Source organism: Streptopelia decaocto (assembly GCF_964273445.1).
Source record: "Streptopelia decaocto genome assembly, chromosome: 7".
NCBI classification, from domain to species: domain Eukaryota; kingdom Metazoa; phylum Chordata; class Aves; order Columbiformes; family Columbidae; genus Streptopelia; species Streptopelia decaocto.
The window spans coordinates 59,285,008-59,292,273 of NC_138661.1; positions in this window are offsets into that span (position 1 = coordinate 59,285,008).

A 7,266-nucleotide genomic window follows, 5' to 3' on the forward strand; every position below is an offset into this window, starting at 1 on the left:
ATTTACTGTAATGAACACCACTGACAGGCAAAATGAATGACCTATTAATTATTGTCATTTACTCTAAAGCAGCATGTAGCCAGCCAAATCAGTCTGCTTGATTTACAGTGACAGATCCTCTTCCAAAGAACCCGCTGTCTTGGTTTCAGACAAGATATAGTCGAAGAAGGGAAGCAAGTAAGTGGGTGTGAGAGAAGGAAAACATGTAATCAAGCTTTTTTACTGCCTGCTTGCATGAAACATATTTTCCAGGTTTACTTTCAAAATAGTCTGTGTGCCTGCGTTTGGAGAGATACGCAGACAGACACCCCCTCCCTCCCAAATTCTACACTACTTTGGGCTTTTTCCCTCCCCTCCTTTCATTTGCACTGAACTAGGACTGTAGTTCAATACATGAAAAGAGCAGCACAGCCCTTGAAATAAAATAACAGGTCTGGGGAGCTGTGCCGGTTACCAAGTTGAAATACAAGCCATCGCAGACTGTTGGAAGCAGTTGTCCTTTGAAGTCACTTGATATTATTGCTCCTGAGCTGGCATACAAAGTTTAAAGAAATGAACATCACAAAGTACAGGGAGGCTACACAGATGTTACTTCTTTTATACAAACTCACATCACTAAATGAACTTGGAAGCTAAACAGAAAGGGAAAATTTAATAAACCCAAAGCAAAATTGGGCTTTATATGCAAATTAGCCAGATATCTTCAAGCAGAGTTGTCAAATAGTGTTTTTAAAAATACTGCTTGCATAATTTAATACATTACTTGTGTAAATGCATCAGAGCAGAACTTTCCATGCTGGGTGCACCGTCACAACATTTTGTATGCTGAATAACACTACTGAGTTGGCCATTGATTTCTTAGAGCGTACAGAACTAACTCTACCAGGGAATCAGAATATACCCTTAAAATAGAATATAACTTCTGCAGGCTTTACACACTATGCACATATAAGTTTGGTTACCCTGTCAGTTTTATTTGGGAAGCTTTATTAAAATGTCCTTCCCTAATTTTTAAAAATGTTTCAGAAATCCACTGATGTTCCATAAAAAATTAGTTTCCCTCCCGACAATTTTTCTCCTCTGTTCTGCCAACCTGTTCCTCCCCTCCTCATCAGCATCTGCTCTGAATTTCACCAATAGTCTCATTCAAATTGCTGGGACTCCATGGACTCAGTGTCTTACCCACTTGGTAAGAAACCTAAAGACAAAGTTTCTTTCTATATCTTGGCAAATACTCAGTATTTATGCAGTATGTGCCAGTCTCAGCAGTATTTTAGTAGTTCTTTATGTAATAATATGTCATACGGATTAAGGAGATACTCTCATCAGCTGGTTTACGCCACTGTTGTTTAACTCCCTTGCCCAGCCCCCCTCTGTATTTTTGTTGTTCGTTTGGTTAGCTTTTTGTGTTTGGTTGGGTTTTTTAATGTGTTTCCAAGTTATCTTCTGAGTTTTCCCCTTCTCCTAATTTGAGGCAAGTACTTCTCACACGAGGAGGGAGCACATCTCAGACAATATTCAGGCAGCACGTTGCTGTGGAGCATTGGGGCAGAGAGATACGATTTCTATTCCTGGTTTGAAAAATAACTGCAGTAATGAGTGGTATCTTATTTCCCCTGGAGCGTAAGCTTTTGATGAAGCTATTTACTGTGCGATTGGACACCATCTGGCAGAAAGAGGCCTAATCCACTCGAGGTCTTTGAGGTACTGTTATAATGAAAACGTTCAGCAATTTCACTCTTCTGTGCCTCAGTTCCCCTAATGTTGAAGTGTGTGTGCTTCCCTTTACTATATAGTTTCTAATCATCTTTCCTATTTAACCGTTTGGTGAAACCAGTGACCTCAGAACACAACCCTGCTAAGTCAGTCTTGGGATTTTATGGAGTTTACTCGGACAAAAAAAACCCAATAACAACAACAAAAAATGTCTCTGACTCATGGAAAGAGCTCTTACGTATCTGAAACATGCTATCATCAGCTTGCTAGCACTGTACTTCACATGGCTTAATTATGCGATTATTTAGTTTATTATCTCTAAAAGAAATAATTCTCATCAGTCAAATTGTGCTCATAAGCAGGTCTTTGGAAAATATGTTAGAAGCCTTTAGGAAAAATATTTAATCCCTGTTTCAATTTAATGTAATCCCTTGTTTTAATCTCTTACAGTGTATCTTTTACATGTAATCAGGCTATTAGTTTATGCATTTAATTATCAGTGTAACCTAACAATTATTTTTTTCTTGCCCTCCAATGAATCTCCACTTGACAGATGTATCTTAAGACCAGATGAAAAGTGACTTTGGAAATTAAGAGAGACAGGGATCGCCTTTTGAAAACATTGGTGCTTGTTCCTCTTGCCACTAGCATAGAAGCAAACTTCCAGCTTTTTAATGTTTCCCTTTCTTTCGCAGTTGCTCTTCGCTTTCTCACAGTAAGGTCTCTCCATAATTCTACTGCAGGCTTCCTTTTCAGAGTGACCAGATGACTCATCAATCACCAGCAGGTTAAAAGCTTAAAGCCAGGATTGGAAATTTTTTTCTTTTTTAATAATTCTGTCCCTGCACATTTTCCCTGCTTGGTGTCAAAAAATATTGCACTGACCAGATAACAGAGGGCCAGGCACTCAAATGTTACCATCCTTCAAAGGAAGATACAGCGCACACACAGCTCCAGGTGTCCTGTATCTGTCACACACAGAACAGTTCCTCCAGCTGTGCACCATCCACAGCAGTGAGCGGACTAGAAACATCTTTCATAGGCTAACACACAGCAAAGCAGGCTTGAAGCCACTATATTGTAAATTACTTACTCACCCGACCGAGTTAACTAATGATCTTCATCAGGTGATTCCAACATTAAATAAAATAACCTGATTATTTTGAATTCATTTTTACACATTTACTGGCTTCAAGGTGTGAAATTTCAAAACGGCATTCCCTGCTCCCTACCTGTCAGGTGCACTTAGGCATTCTGGCTTAGAGAGATTTATAAAGCAGTGGGGGTAGAGCATGGGCCTTGCTGCTTTCTCTCCTGGTGGGGAAGGAAAACTTCCCTGCCTCTGAACTGCCTAAATGGATTGGGGATGGATGGGGACAAGAGGGTGGAGAATGAAACTGTTGGAAGATAATGGAACCCAGCCCAAGAAACAAACTGGAGACGAGGCAGCTGAAGGGAATGAATGAGAAAGGGCAAAATCCAGCAAGAAGGCTGGACAACAGGAAAGTAGCCGGCAGCAGGAATCAGCTCCTGCATTGTAACAAGGGAGGAAACTCAGAGCCTGTGATGACCACCAGGCACCTTGCACTTCAAGGTGTTTCACTCCAACCATCTAACAAACAGCAGCCTGGGAGGGACAGGAGCCCATGCCACAGTATCTTCACAGCCACCAACACTAGCTGGGTGAGCAAGAGGAAAAAATTCATCAGTGGAAACCTTGTGGTTTTCCTGAGGTTTTGTTAACTTAGCTCTAAAGGCCAGTGACTGCAAGATTTGCAGTAGGCTAACATGCTGAGAATTTGGGGATGAAATGTGACTTTTCTATTTTTCCCTTTCACTTTTAACTCATGCTTGGTAAATACGGAGGAATTAGTGTTTCCCTAGATAATACATAGTTTATATCATCAGGGTTTCTCCCCAATACGCTCCTCTCCTAGAACATTAAGCCTTAGCTGCTTCATGATCCAGGATGTTGTCATGTTGCTCTAAGTGTTTACCTACACGACTTGCCAAAAACAGTGCCACAAAGTAAACAGGCTATTTAGCTTAATTGAATAGGCAAGCTTAAGGTAAAAAGCAAATCCAGACCTATTACTCCAGTTTACACAAGCCAGCTTGCAAAGCATGTGCAATGGCATTTCTAAGTATGTTTTGCAAACTAGTTTGTGTAAAACAAGCCAACTGAGCCAGACTTAAATTTCAGTTGTTTAAAGTCTCTCATCTTGTGTCACTGAAGTGATTCACATATAGATCACTTAATCTAATTAATGAACACAATTACCATGTTTTGACAATATTCATTGGACCTGTACTTCTACTCCTTTCTGTGTTTTGCCTTCATAACCATCTCCATAATTATCAACTCCCATGGCTTTAATATGCCTAAAGGAATAGTTTACCTTTATAGAACATATATTTCACTCTTACCTTCTCTCTCATTGCCCCTCCCTCCTATATTTTTCCCCACAAAATTTCCATGCCTTTTTCTTTTCCACCAGTCATTAGCAACCGGGCTTCATCTTCCCAAATAACAGGGGTGAGAGATACCTGCCTGTTCAGAAGTCGTCTGCCACACTTTCAACTCAAGGCTCATAACTGCCAAGTCATTGTCATTCCAGCCGAGTTGCTTTTACACCAGTATTCTGGGTTTTCTTTTACTTACAAAACTGAAGAACTGATGTTTTTCTCTTTCAAAGACGGGTAACCAGACTACCAGATTATGCAAAAGGACACAAGTTACACTGCTTTGCCCAGGACATCAGACTCTGCTTGTATCGGGAGACAAGTTAGAAACCCTGAAGATGCACCCAGATAACCCAGCAATTAATTTGTATGTTTTCAGCTAGAGCTAAATAATATCAATCTTGTTAGCATTTGTATAGCAATAGGACCACACAAGATAAAGACAAATAGCATAACAGCTTTCTAAGTGACACTTTCTAAGGACAAGGCAGCCCTTGCTCTGGTGAGAGCGCAGTGCAGGCACACAAGCCAGACATGGATTGAGATGACAGGCACAGGAGCGCAGCGACTTGAACTGGGTACGCAGCAGGTTAGTAGCAATGATGGGAACAGAAACCAACTCTCCCGCTTCCCACTCTGTTTTCCTCTCTGCTAGACCTACACTTTCAGCCTGTCACGTGCTACAGACAAAAGACGAGGTATAAATTAATATCTACCCTTCACCGCCACAGGAGCTGTATACCGAGTAACTTGTGGAAGCTTATTCAAGCTATTGAAGAAACACAGGAGGTCAAAGAGCATTAGGAAAGTATTGTGCTACACTACGTTTCATAACCATGTTTCCTAGTAGTCTCAAGCCTATAACTTTGTATTCTGAGAATTTATGGTTTGAGGAAGATTTTTGATTCATTTACATGTTAGTGCCATAAGTAGCTGCTATTTCTATAAACGAGTTTCATTCTCCATCTCCTGGATATCTGTATTTCTTTTCTGCAAGAAGGAGAACCACACAAGCTGTAAAGATCTGTCTAGAAGTTAATTTTCCAACTAAGTTTTTACAATATTGTTAGCGATATATACTTAGTAAATCTGTAGTTTTGGGACTCTTAATTAAAAAAAAAATGCTTGTGTTTCACTTGGGGCCCGAGCTCTATCATTCTTCTTTTTCTCTATGTATTACTGTTACATATTTATGTTATACACTACTCAAAATCAGGAGTCTGGAGAGTTACCTCAGATTTGTTGATCATGGAAGTCCAAACTTCGTCGTTAGTTCAAGTAACACCAACAAATTTTCATTAGCTCCAGGGAAACAGAAATGAAAGTTTGGCCTAATGCTTGAGATACCTATCACAGGATATCAGGAACTGGGAAACTCATGTTGTTCATCAGAACAGCCAAATCAGTGCACTAAAACATGCCTCAATGTAAAGCAAATCAATTTTCACATGATGTGTGGTGGAAAACAGAGTTGGCTGCGAAAGTTCAGGCAAAGCTGTTGTATTTTAATTTGCCATTCGAGCAAAAGCAAAACACTTTGTGAAGACCGACTCCGCCAAAGGTGTTTCACGCAGTGGGCAGGTGTCGCTCTGAAGCCTGCCTGGCTTCCATACCTGGCATTTTCAGGTGAAGAGGAGTATCGGAATCAATAGCAGCTGCAATGGCACCTAAGATATGAGTATCTCCTTCAGACAGACCATTGCCAGTACAGCCTCTGTCCTGAGGTTCTCTTAAAAAAGAACCCAAAAAACCACACACCAAAAACCCCAAACAAACCAACCCCAAACAATCAAAAAAACCAAACAAAACACCTAAACCAAAACAAACGACAAAACGCCCCACAATGAAACCAAACAAAAACCACCAAAAAACAAACAAACAAACACACAAAAAGAGTATTTTTAAGTTACTGAAGGGCTATGGAGATCTGTATTGCCACAAGAGGCTTTATTAAACAAATACTCAATACTGAAACAGGTTACATCTTTCATTAGGGCTCAAAAGGAACAACTCCGAACATTTTATCATGCAATCTTTTGATCCATCTAGATGAAAGCCCTAGCGATCGTATAATACAAGTGACCATTATGACTGGTTCTGTTGTCTAGGAGCCCACTGTGATTAGTGCTCTATGAGTTCCAAACAGTTCGGTCCCTCACCAAAAACCTTTTATGTGGGAAGGTAGCTGTGATACACAGTATATAATGAGCCTGAGAAACTCCCATTTTTATTCAAATCACTAATGAACAGAATAATATCAGACAAGAATGGAAAGTACCAAACCAAGTGTCTAAGTCTGGCAGTATTTTAGATATTGAATTATGAGCTTTAATAAGAGCAGGCACTGAATAGTTACTTACTAGATGGAAAAACGCAAAAAAATGGAAATCATAGGAAAATGGTGCACTTGGAACTTGCTTTCAACATTTCGTGTGGCTTTCTATACATTTAGTATGTGACATGCATATGCCCTTTTCCTACTGCTTAGTCTTTTGGATTGTTTCTTTCAGCAGTCAGAAACACTAGCTAAACCAGATTAGAGTCTTGAAAATCTTTTTTAAGAGTTAACGACAAATATAATAGATGTATTTGAGTGTTAACTGAACATGATCATTAATATAACTAGACATAGCAATCATGACATAGTCAATTATTGAACAAAACTAAAATCCTGCTGAATCGTGAGAAAATAAGATCACATAATGAAAAAAGTCCTTATTTCTATCCTTTGCTTTAAAGTTGACTGCTAGTCAAGACTTCTCTAGAAGTAAAGAAATTGTTTGCATGTTAATGTATACTTCAGATTGAAGAAAGAGGTTTCAAAAATAGCTCGCAGTTCCCAACAAATTCTTCCAATAGCGTAATGTTTGCAAAAATTCAGTACTCATCTTCATAAGCTACTCAGTTAAACACAAGATGACTAAAGTTGATCTAGTTTTTCTTCCTGATCCCATATTTAAAGTATGAATATAATTTAGACATCAGTAGATAAAGAGCATGTCAATGAAGGACAAGTACAAATTCAAATTACTAAGGAGAAAAACTAAGTTAATTTCAGTGTGGAATGTTTGTAAGCAGTGTGTAATC